The sequence below is a fragment of the Neofelis nebulosa genome, chromosome X, assembly GCF_028018385.1.
Source record: "Neofelis nebulosa isolate mNeoNeb1 chromosome X, mNeoNeb1.pri, whole genome shotgun sequence".
Lineage (NCBI taxonomy): Eukaryota > Metazoa > Chordata > Mammalia > Carnivora > Felidae > Neofelis > Neofelis nebulosa.
Window position 1 is genome coordinate 102,393,992 of NC_080800.1, and position 13,079 is coordinate 102,407,070.

General features: G+C 39.0%; 1 protein-coding gene across 6 annotated transcripts in view; it reads right to left on the minus strand.

The window, feature by feature from the left end:
• The window catches only part of TENM1 (teneurin transmembrane protein 1), a 789,989-nt gene that overhangs the window by 269,981 nt on the left and 506,929 nt on the right, over nucleotides 1-13,079 (minus strand). The gene's annotated exons all lie outside the window — the stretch shown is intronic.

Consider the following 13,079-nt stretch of genomic DNA (forward strand, 5'->3'; position numbering starts at 1 on the left):
GATCTAAATAAATGGAAACACATCCATATTCATGGATTACAAGATTTACTATTGTTAAAATGGCAATACTTCCTAAACCGATCTGCAGATTCAATGCAATCCCCATGAAGATTCTAAGTCCCATCCTGATGGCCAACCGACACATGAAAAAATGCTCCACATCACTCATCATCAGGGAAATACAAATCAAAACCACAATGAGATACCACCTTACACCTGACAGAATGGCTAACATGAACAACTCAGGCAACGACAGATGTTGGTGAGGATGCGGAGAAAGAGGATCTCTTTTGCACTGTTGGTGGCAATACAAGCTGGTGCAGCCACTCTGGAAAACAGTATGGAGGTTCCTCAAAAAACTAAAAATAGAACTACCTTACGACCCAGCAATTGCACTACTAGGCATTAATCCAAGGGATACAGGTGTGCTGTTTCGAAGGGACACATGCACCCCCATGTTTATAGCAGCATTATCAACAATAGCCAAAGTATGGAAAGAGCCCAAATGTCCATTGATGGATGAAGGGATAAAGAAGATGTAGTATATATAGACAATGGAGTATTACTCAGCACTCAAAAAGAATGAAATCTTGTCATTTGCAACTACGTGGATGGAACTGGAGGGTGTTACGCTAAGTGAAATTAGTTATTCAGAGAAAGACATAAATCATATGATTTCACTCATATGAGGACTTTAAGAGACAAAACAGATGAACATAAGGGAAGGGAAACAAAAATCATATTAAAATAGGGAAGGGGACAAAACAGAAGAGACTCATAAATATGGAAAACAAACTGAGGGTTGCTGGAAGAGTTGTGGGAGGGGGAATGGGCTAAATGGGTAAGGGGCATTAAGGAATCTACTCCTGAAATCATTGTTTCACTATGCTAACTAATTTGGATGTAAATTTTAAAAAATAAAAAAAATAAAATTAAAAAAAAAAAGATTCTAAGTCCCATTTTCCAGAAGTACACAAGCTGAACTAAAATTCATGTGGAAATTCAAGGAACCCAGAATAACTAAAGCCATCTGTGAAAAAACTAGGAAAACATTAGAGGCCTCACACTTCCTGATTTCAAAATTTATTACAGGTACAGTAATGGTACTGGTATTACGGCAGACATATTGATCAATGGGACAGAATTGAGAGTCACGAAATAAAATATCACATTTATGGTCAACCTAATTGCATCAAGGGCACCAAGACAATTCAATGGGGGAAAGAATAGCCTTTTCAACAAGTGGTGAGGGACAAGTGGATATCCACAAGCAAAAGAGGGAAGTTAAATGGCTCCCTCACACCATATACAAAAATTAACTCAAAATGGATCAAATATCTACATTTAAGAACTAAACCTATAAAATTCTCAGATGAAAACACAGGGGTGAATCTCTCTGACCTTGGATTTGGCAATAGTTTCTTAGATATGATATCAAAAGCACATACAACAAAAACCAAAATAGATGCATTTGACTTCATCAAAATTAAAAACTTCTGTGCTTCAAAGGACACCATCAAGAAAGTGAATAAACTGCCTACAGAAAGTGAAAAAAATACTTTCAAATCATATATTGGATAAGAGACTTGTACCTGGAATACGTTAAGAAACCTTACAAACTCATCAATAAAAAACAAATAAACCAATTGAAAAACAGGCCAAGGATCTGAATAGATCTTTCTCCAAAGAATGGCCAATGAGCACAGGAAAAGAGGCTCAACATCATTACGACACGCAAGTTAAAAGCACAATGAGATACCACCTCATACTCACTAAGACAGCTAAAATTAAAACGATAGACAAAACGTGGAGAAATTGGCATCCTTTTACTAGTGACTCCCTCAAAAAAACTGAAAACAGGTGTTCTAACAAAAACTTGTACATGAATGTTTATAGCAGCATTATTCATAATAGCCAAAAAAGTGAAAATCCACAAAAGGTCCATCATTTGTTGAGTTGATAAACAAAATATGGTATGACTATACAATACCATACCTACCTATACCATACCTACCACTGTAGGACTCTACAGTGGAATATTATTCAGCCATACAAAGGAATTAAGTATTGGTACATGCTACAACATGGACAAAGTCTGAAAACATTGTGTTAACTGAAAGAAGCCAGACACAGAAGACTACACATTATATGATTCCATTTATATAAAATGTACACATAGGCAAATCTATAAAACCAGGATTAGTGGTTGCCAGGGGCTGGGGAGAAGTGCGGATATGGAGTAACTGCCAATGCCTACGAGGTTTCTTTTCGGTGTTCTAGGAATTAGAAAATGTTCTAGACTTAAACAGTGATGATGGTTACACAACTCTGAATATGCTAAGAATCACCGATCGCACACTTTGAATCGGTGAATTATATAGTATGTAGATTGTAGCTCAAAAAAGCTCTTTCAGAAAATATGGTTATAAGTCATAAATTGGCATGCATAGCCTACACACACATACACATAAACTATCACAAAGTGTCATAAGAGTTTTGATGTGTTTCCAGGTGGTTTTGGATGGTCATCTGCTACAGAGAAGCTGAACTGTCTCCTGGCCAGTATTTTAGAACACGTAACTGGTAGTACACCACAGGGATGCCTAGTTCCTATATTTTTATATAATGTTAGATGTCAGTTATGTGTAGGTTATTATGATCACATCCTTCTGAACTCGGGGATGGTGGCAGGAGGGCTGGTCACAGCTCAATTTATCCAGCACCCCCTTTTGTATCTTAGGATGTAAGTGCCCAGAGAACGGGGCAGTCACGTCTGTCTAAATTCCTGACATCTACCAACTGGGCATTTAATAAAGACAATTACATTATAAGCCACCTATCCCATAGTTGCGGGTAACAGTTGCATGTCTTCTTGCGCCAGGCCTCTGGAAAAAGAAACAGCCAGCATAGGCACCAGTTCTCATGGGCTGTCATATCAGTATAGCCTTTTTGATTTCTACCTTTAAGGAACCCAGAAACATCTTCAATAATATCAAATTTAAAATTCTTCCTGCAAGCAAAAGTCACTACAGAGCACTGCTAATAACAACAATAGTGATATTTATCATGATAGATAGTAGCATGTATTGAACACTTACTGTGTCTTCTTTTGGAACTCCTACCTCTCCCTTCTGCAATGTCAAAATGCCTTGCGCATACTCAGTGTGCCATAAAATTTGGTGCCCGAGTTTCTCTCTGAGGCTCCTTCTTCCTCTCTTCTCCTGTCAAGACTTTGGTCTTTCCTTACTGGCATCCTCAATGTCTCCCTCTCTACTGGTCTCTTGTTCTTTGTCTTCAAACAAGCACAAGTCTCTCTTTAAAAAAAAAATAAGATGACCCAACTGCCCCTTCATCTTGTTATCATACTATTTATCTCCTTCCTTTCCTTGCCAAGCTGTCTTCATCTGCTGCCTCTATTGCTTCATTATCCATTTACCACTTAGGCTATTACCATCTGCATTTCCCCCCACTACTCTATTATTCCATTCTCCTAAATACGCACTCTTTAAGGTCAACGTGGATTGATTTTTTTCTTGTTTCTCAAGGTCCAGCTCAAACTGTTTCTGTAATAACAATCATCTATTCATCTTTTTTCTTTTAAGCCTCTTAATCACCTAACCATCTCATTTCTATTTCTGTACAATAGTTGGTTGCATGTGATTTTGCGCTGTGTGTGCATGTATGCATGTTTCATCCCGCTCTCCTATTGAATAGGATCTTTCGCAAGGGCAAAAGCTATGCCTTCTGCTTCATTTGTGAACTTTCCACAGTACTTAGTGCAGTGAAAATAGCATCTTGACTCATATAGCATTAAAAATCATGAGCTTCTATGTTTGTGAATACTAAGATCTCATTTTTTCTTCCCTTGATGTTATTTGAATGGAGAGTTTGGGGTGATCAAGAATCATTTCTCCTACAATCTAACTTTTATACGTTTATTCTTCCATCTCTCTGAACCACTGGTGATGGGAATACGGTGTCTGTGTACAGTTCTGGTCAAGATACCTTTGGTGGGATGTACAATGGACATAGGAAAAGGCAAGCAAAATGACTAAGGGAAAACAGAGCTACCAGAAGAGTTCAGAAGTAAAGCCAAAGGCTCAGAGTAGTAGAAAAGTGAAAGCTAAAAAGGCATATGTTACTATCATCTACGGGACTGCAAAAGTTATACAAAGGGAAATGCAGACTTGTGCGTCAAATCCTGCAACTCTAGGATTTTATTTTCAAAAGTAAATTTTACATAGTAGAACCACCTTTGACTTCATGCAAAAGCTAGTAAATGTTCAAACTTACTCCAAAAATAATATAGGCTGAATGATATAAACAGATACTCAAGAGAATTAGATCTACACATGGTTTGTAAATTTCTATAATGCACTGTTTCTCCCCCCCCCCAAAACAAAGATGTTATAAAGATGTCATGGGAAGATCCCCTAGCTTTTGAAGGACTTTTCCAGGAGGATCAATCAGCCATTCCCTAGCACACCACTTAGTGCCCCTGTCAGATGTATACTATTAGGCTAGAGGGACCACAGGGTAGACATATTCTGCACGGCATCACAGGAAAGGTGTGTATTAGTTAAACAAACAAACAAAAGTAAAATGAGGACTAAAATGAAACAAGAATGAAACATTAAACATATATGACCAAGAACATTTAACATGAATTTTTTATACCGTAAATAAGTTTGCCTTTTAGCATAGTGAACCCTTTCCATAAATCTGTTTCAGAAGTCAGGTCTCCAGTATGCTTTAGAAAAGCTTTTGTTAAAACTGAAGTATATTGATAAAGTGATTTAATATAGTTGAAAACAAGCTGCAGCACTCTAGCTGGGCCCCCTGAAACCTTGTATTAGAGAAACATCTATATAGCATTATAGGAAACATTTACTGTAATTTGCCATCAATCTTTAAAAATAATAATGTTACGCTCCCAACATTGTTGTCTTTGTTAGTGCATTACTATTTTATTCATGTGGTTTGTTGTGCTCATATGAATTATTCCCAATTCCACTACAATGTCCTGGGCTCTAATATCCTTTAAGTAAAAGATACTGAAACTATGGGTTGACTCAAAGGGCAGCTGAGTGCATTTTAATATCCACATGTCCTATGAACCAATATTGAAGAACCACAGAATTATACTGCAGGACTGTGTTCCGTCTGAACGCACAGTGATTACCTGGGTGGGGTTGGTGCAGTTCTTTACTTTTGGACCACAAAATGAATCTTTACCTACTGACCGGGTCTGTGAAATAAATATCAAGTAAAATGATAAGTAAATTTCGAATTCAGGCTTTTATTCAAGGTCCACAATTGTCATTGAATAAATTGCCTCCAATATAAATATGTAGCAGGTAAAACAAAACATTCTAACCACAACAAACCCCAAAAAACAAGCAACACACACACACCCCTCTCCAGCTAGGTCTACAATCAAAGGAGGTCATGAAAAGTACATTTGTGCTGTTAACTTTCAATTCCCAAGGGGTATGTATATATGTGAGCCTATGTGTGTGTGTGTGTGTGTGTGTGTGTGTGTGTGTGCTTGTGTGCACGCGTGTGCGCGCACGCACGCGCGCCCACTCTGCTTTAAGGAGGAGGGATAGTCTTGCTGAACCTAGATCTTTGGAGGGAAATGTAAGATTTGCAAAGTACTCTTATCGAAAAGATATACATTTGACCACATGCATTCATGCATTAATCAAGACAGCTGTTAAACAATTGGCCTTGAGAAAAGAATTTTTAAAAGAAGAAAGAAAAGGCTCAAAGAAGGATATTGAGCTAACACTAAGGAAAGACTGGATCCTCGTTTCAGCTCTGCCTGTAGTTCTGTCCATTATGCAAGCCCAGTCTCTTAACCTTCTTGTTTTTTCCTTTTCAAGTGTAAAACAAGGGTAACAATAGCTGCTACAGCATAAAACTGTTATGTGGAAAGAAGGCATTAAAGTATTTTGAAATTGTAAATGCTCTCTAAGTGCAGACTGTTATTGTTATGTACATGTCAAAAATCCAAACTTATAAGGCAGAAAACTGGGAATTAATTATTTGAATTACGACAGATTTCTCGGCAAGTACTTTAAATGGCAAAGTGGTTACAAATTTTACAGACGTGCATTTCAACCACTTTCCAAGAGTATACACCCCTTTTGCAAAAATAGGTCCACTTTACTTGGAATGGCTATTTGCTCTTCCTTAACTGCAGAATTCGAATTCACTGACACATAATGTACACAGCTGGAGGGAACCTTAGAGATAAGCCAGTCGTATGGAGCATCACCCCTTGTTTGTCAAAGTTTTAGCAGCTCGGAGGAGAATGGAGGACAAGGAAAGGAAAAGGAAAGACTAGGGGAGGTGTGGCAGGAATCTGACACCCCTCGCCCATTGTATCTGGAGAGATGTGGCTTTTATCTGTTTTACGTTTGTGCCTTCTGGGTAAGATTTAATTTGTAAAATGTGTTTCACTGCCCGCTATCTGTCCTCCACTCCCCAAAGGGTTTAAAGCTGAAGGAGGGTTGAATTTGCCACCCCACAGGACGGATTCTTTGGCATAAGGATCATCTTGAAGAAACAGCAGACACAGAAAACCTGCATGGAAGTTACCCTTTTGTAAGGGACATTTACATTTATAAGGAAGTCTCCATCCGTAAGGGTGGCTCCCTCTCTGTACCAGAAAGATGTGCCTACATTTCTAGAAACTCTTACCAATTGGAGGAGGCGGGGCTTAGATCTGTGTACCAACCATACTTTAGTTCACTGTACTTTGCCTGACAGCCTCCCATACTTGGGCTCCCTATCCCCCAACATCTTTTGTCTGCAGCTGGAGATGGTATTTAAAGTGGTGGCCTGGGCCATTCCAGGAGTTCCTCAGTTCTCCTGGGTCTCTCTTGTGTACACAGGGAGCATACACGTTATTAAACTTCTCCTCCTGTTCATCTGGCTTTTTATTATAGCTGCAGGGGGGTGGTTGCCACAGCCAAGAGCTTAGAAGGTTAGAGGAAAAATTATTTTTCAACCTATACAAAGCCAACTCCCTTATTTTTCTTTTTTAATGTTTATTTATTTTTGAGACAGAGAGAGACAGAGCATGAACGGGGGAGGGTCAGAGAGAGAGGGAGACACAGAATCTGAAGCAGGCTCCAGGCTCTGAGCTGTCAGCACAGAGCCTGACGCAGGACTCGAATCCACAGACTGTGAGATCATGACTTGAGCTGAAGTCGGACGCTTAACAGACTGAGCCACCCAGGCACCCCTCCCTTATTTTTCAAATAAGAAACTGGAGCCCAGGGAGGTGAAGCTATAGTCATTGCATGGTCTGGGTTAAATCATCTTCATGACAGGCTTAAGTTGTGTAATATCAATCAGCTATATGTTGTTAGGTCTTTTTTAAGTTTATTTATTTATTTTGAGAAAGACAAAGAGTGAGAATGAGCGGAGGAGGGACAGAGAGAGAGAGAGAGAGAGAGAGAGAGAGAGAGAGAATCCCAAGCAGGCTTGATGCGGTCAGTTCCAAGCCTGATGCAGGGCTCAATCCCAAGAGTCAGATGCTCCACTGACTGAGCCACTCAGGCACCTCAGCTATATGTTGTTTGTATGGTCATATATTCAGCAGACACTGGACTAGAAAATACCTTTTTTTTCTTCACTTCAACTTTGTGGAGACAGATCTTGTAGAATGAATTTAAAAGAAATGCCACTTTCTCCCAAGGCCAGACTTTTGCAAAATCGTAAAGGAGATAAAGGCTGACGTGAGTATTCTTTAGTTCTGCCCACCCACCCTTTTTGTTCCTGTGCTCTATGTTGGCATCCGACCTGCAGGAATTCAGTACCCTCCACTACTGGATAAACTTCCTCATTCAGATGGCTGCTGACAATGTTGGACTTGACCTCAGCCCCATGCTCCTGGAAAACTGCTGGTTAAGAAATCCTCCCAATCATTTAGGTGCCTAGGTGGCTTAGTCGGTTAAGCATCCAAGTCTTGATCTTGGTTCAGGTCACGATCTCATGATTTGTGAGACTGAGCTCCACGTTGGGCTCTGTGCTGACAGTGTGGAGTCTACTTTGGATTTTCTCTCTTCCTTTCTCTGCCCCTACCCCACTTGCTCTCTTTCTCTTTCTCTCTCTCTCGTATTCTCAAAATAAATAAAGAAGTATTAAAAAAAAAAAAAAACAGAAATCTTCCCAACTTTTTTTTTTTTCCAAAATCCTCTCACTCTTCTATGTTTTGGGAAATGGCTTACTGCAAAATAAACAAAAAACAAAAATAACTGCATTAGAAACCCTTTCCCATATGACTTGTAGATTCGGCTCTGTCTACCCTTTCTCATGGCTCCCATAAGAACTGCATAAAACTCCTTTGTTTACCTGTAACAAGACAAAACACAGACCTTCCCCCTTTTGCTGGAACCTGCCAAAAGACCAAATACAGACTTTAAAAATCGCCTGTTCTTTGTCTCATAAATAATTAGCTGAGGTGAGAACTATTTGTTCTCCTTCAACTAGCTAGACACAGACATAAACATTTCCTGTTCAGGTGACTGACTGAGACTTCCCCGTAGTACAAAACAATCCCAACTGTAAACCATCCCACATGTCCCTATCCACTCCTCCTATAGAAGTCTAAGGCAAAATCCACTTTGCTCACTCTGATCTTCCGATCTGGAATGCTTTCCCTATTGCAATAGCCTGAGTACAATCAATTTCCCTACTTGTTTAGTTTTTGCCTTTGATACTTCCTTAGAAAACCTCTTTAGCAATTTATATGTTTAGTTTGTATTACGTTATTTCTAATATTTTTTTTTTTCAACATTTTTTATTTATTTTTGGGACAGAGAGAGACAGAGCATGAACGGGGGAGGGGCAGAGAGAGGGAGACACAGAATCAGAAACAGGCTCCAGGCTCCGAGCCATCAGCCCAGAGCCTGACGCGGGGCTCAAACTCACGGACCGCGAGATCGTGACCCGGCTGAAGTCGGACGCTTAACCGACTGCGCCACCCAGGCGCCCCTGTATTACGTTATTTCAATAAGAGATGAGAAAACAGAAGAGGTGGACTCAAATGCCGTCTGTGTGTTCTCTGTGAGTTCTTGATCCTTCTGGACCTCAGTTTCTTCATCTTTAAATAAAGACGTTGTATTTGATAATCTTTTAAGATTTTAACATTTCATACTAGTTGATAAATTACACTGTAATTATTTTTAGGTCAACTTATGGATGTCACATGACTCAGGTCTGGGACTAAGTCTTTTACTCTTTTCTATCCCCTGCTGTTTAAAGTAGTTGTTATGGGGTTCCTGGGCGGCTCAGCCAGTTAAGTGTCTGAGGTCGGCTTAGATCCTAATCTCACAGTTCATGAGTTCAAGCCCCATGTCGGGCTCTGTGCTGACAGCTCATTAAAAAAAATAAAGTAGTTGTTACATAATGTTTATTAGTTAAAGAGAAAGAGTTATGACTACTTTGTAAGTTTCTAAGGTAGTAGGGGCTTTCAATTCTATTAATGTTTATTGAACAACCGACAGCTGGTCTTTCTGGTAGATTGCAATATGTGGTTGTGACTTAAGTCTTCTTTTGGAAATTCCATTCAAATTATTCAATTAAGTTTCAAAAAGAAAATGTTAGCATACTAAATGTCTATAATCAAATATTCTTTTTTCTTTCATTTGGAAATCTAAGTAGTGAGAAAAGTCTTCAATCTCCTAAGGAGAAGCAGATATATTTAACTACTGTTTATGGGGAACCAATTCCAGTAGAATTTGATTTTTTTTTCCATGCCATTCTACTTGATTCATCACTTTGATGGTTAAGGTGATGATAATTACCAAATAATAGATGCTAAATTATTAAGAGAGATCAAGCTTTAAAAAGAGAAAATATCTAAATCCCAAGAAGGCCATCATCCATGGAAAAGCTGATACCAGTTTGAAAGCAGGATCTATGGTACCCAATAGGATGCCAATAAACTCAAGGTAATTTTCCAATCATTTGGTCATAATAATTACTGCTCAACTAAACAATGTGCCTGGCACTGCGCTATATGCTTTACAACCATTATCTCACTTATTCTTCACAACCAACTTTTGAGGCAGGTACTATTATTGTCATCCTTATGTTGTAGATGAGGACACTAGTTCAGCAAGGTCGTGTCAATTCATTGCCTGACGTTGGAGAGCCAGTAAATGGCACGGTCAGTATTCAAAGCCAGGTCTGTCTGACTCCAGAGCCCAGGCTCTTAACCACAGTGCTACAAATGCCCAATCCTCTAGAGGAGTAAGGAAAACAATGCAAAAAGGATTATCTGGTTTTTAGTTTTATATTTTAATGTACAGAGCATCATTAAGACAAGCTTCTGTGACTGTATTTATGGGGTGTGTGATGTCTCGAAAATCATAAAAGGATACAGCTGACCAGTTGAAAATATCCTTATAGTATATTACATCTTCCGCAAGGTTTGGTTTAGTATACACATGGCATTATAAAACAGGGGCTATGTTTGTACTCAGTGAGTGATATGCAGTAAAGACCTAATATAGCTGAACTATGATGTGCAGTTACAGTTAGGGTTTTGTTCAGACTGCCATAAAAAGCCAGTTTAAGATAACAACTTGGTGTATATGGCATCAACCCTTAATGATTTTTCTTTTTTTAATTTTTTTTTTTCAACGTTTTTTATTTATTTTTGGGACAGAGAGAGACAGAGCATGAACGGGGGAGGGGCAGAGAGAGAGGGAGACACAGAATCGGAAACAGGCTCCAGGCTCCGAGCCGTCAGCCCAGAGCCTGACGCGGGGCTCGAACTCACGGACCGCGAGATCGTGACCTGGCTGAAGTCGGACGCTTAACCGACTGTGCCACCCAGGCGCCCCTTAATGATTTTTCTTAATAAAGTATTAAATTGAAATTGGTTTGGCCTGTTTGTTGTTATAATTGAGCAGAAACTTAAAAGAATTTTTCATTTATGAAACTTGTCACAACACATTAAAATACAGGTGTATAGAATTTCTCTAAAGTGCATCATGAATAGACTCTGGGGCTTTGCTTTCACTGGGTAAAGTGTCTTTTGTGGTTTTCACATACATTTTGCGTGTGGATTTCAGTACAGTGTAGGGACAAGGCTCTGAAATCAGACCACCAGTTTCTAGCTCTGTAACCGTGGGCAAGTTACTTAACCTTTCTGTGTCTCTGTTTTTTTCTTTGGAAAATGAGGACCATACTGTTACCTTCATGATATAACACCTGTTAAGTGGCTGGAGCAATTCTTGACACATGGTTAATTATTTAATACATTTTAGTCACCATCATCAAACTATAGCTAACTCTTAAACAACGCTGCAGTTAGGGGCACCCATCTTCTCCCTCCCAAACTCCATGCGGTCAAAAATCCTTGTATAACTTGTGACTCCTCCAAAACGTAACTACTAATAGTCCACTGTTAGAAGGCTTACCAATAACATAACAGTTGATTAACACATATTTTGTATGTTACATGTAACATATACTGTATCCCTACGATAAAGTAAGCTAGAGAAAAAAACAAGTTGGTAAGAACGTCATAAGGAAGAGAAAATACATTTACAGTACTGTGCTGTATTTATTGAAAAAGTCTGTATATAGGAGGATCTGCACAGTTCAAATCCATGTTGTTCAAGAGTCAACTGTACTTCGGGGAAGAGAATTACAGATATCTGAATTAGCATAAAAAACAAATATGCTCTGGTAACAACTATGTAATGACCTTCTGTCTTGCATGTTTCATTTCCCTCAAATAGATAATTCCTGATTTTCAAGTGTGAATGGCAAGAAATCCCAAAGGCACCAAATGGTGGCTCTTGCACTTGCAGGTATAAAGGAACGGTAGGAAAGAAAGTAAGAGAGAAAAAGTCCAAGTCCGAATGTACTCAGACCCTTTCCTCTGTCATCACTGACCCTTGTACTACCCTCAGCCCCTCTCAGCAGCAACAATGAAAATTGCTGTGAAAGGTCAGCCAAAGCTAGAGACAGTATTTCTAAACAAGAACGTAAAGCAAACTGCATTGTGAATTGAAAACTAGGACAAATCATAATGTTTTCCTGAAACCAAACCATGAATTTTTACTGAAGCATAGACCAAAGAAGAATTGCCCTTTAAAAAGCAAACAAAAACAAAACAGAGCAAACCCCACAAATAACCCCCCAAAAGAAACTAAAAACAGAAATCAAGATGAGTAACTCAAACAAGTACAAAACAAAATATCTTGTTTGCAACTAATCAAGCAAAATAAGACTGTCTTACCACCCCTATAAAATTGCAAGCTTCTTTTAAAAAAATTTTTTAAATGTTTATTTTTGAGAGAGAGACAGAAAGACAAAGCAGGAGTGGGGGAGGGACAGAGAGAGAGGGAGGCACAGAATCTGAAGCAGGCTCCAGGCTCTGAGCTGTCAGCACAGAGCCCGACCCGGGGCTCGAACCCACAAACCGTGAGATCAAGACCCGTGCTGAAGTTGGATGCTCAACCGACTGAGCCACCCAGGCACCCCTCAAATTGTAAGCTTCTTGGGGGTAGACTTTGGATCATTCATTCATTCATCTGTTTATATGTGATCTCCTAAAGATATTTAGGATTCTGCTGGCTACATGTTTTGTTTGCAATTTATGCTTTTGAAGGCCATCCTGAAATTTGACAGTGTTTGAGTCCTTGTGTGCTGAATCCTATGTCAAAAGAAATCGTCATACAAACTTTCGGTTATTTTCAATACTTGTACATTAAGACTAAGATCATTCAATGTGAATAAGATGTTGGGAATGTTGGTCCTGTGACATTTATTGTAAATAAGTCTGGTAGCTCAAGCTCATGTCTGGTTAAATTTAACAATTCAGTACTCCAAGTGCTTTCTTCTTTTCTCCAACTATGAAGAATTTGTGTTCCCCAACAAGAAAAAAATTCATGTTCCCCCACTTTGACATAAACATTCACCCTTATATTAAGCATAAAAGGCTTTTTCTTATTATAAACAGAAGAAATTTCCATATACCCTTTGTAAAATGTTATATATAAATGCTGGGCTTGGACACAGAGAACTTAATCAAAATCCCATGTTGCTTC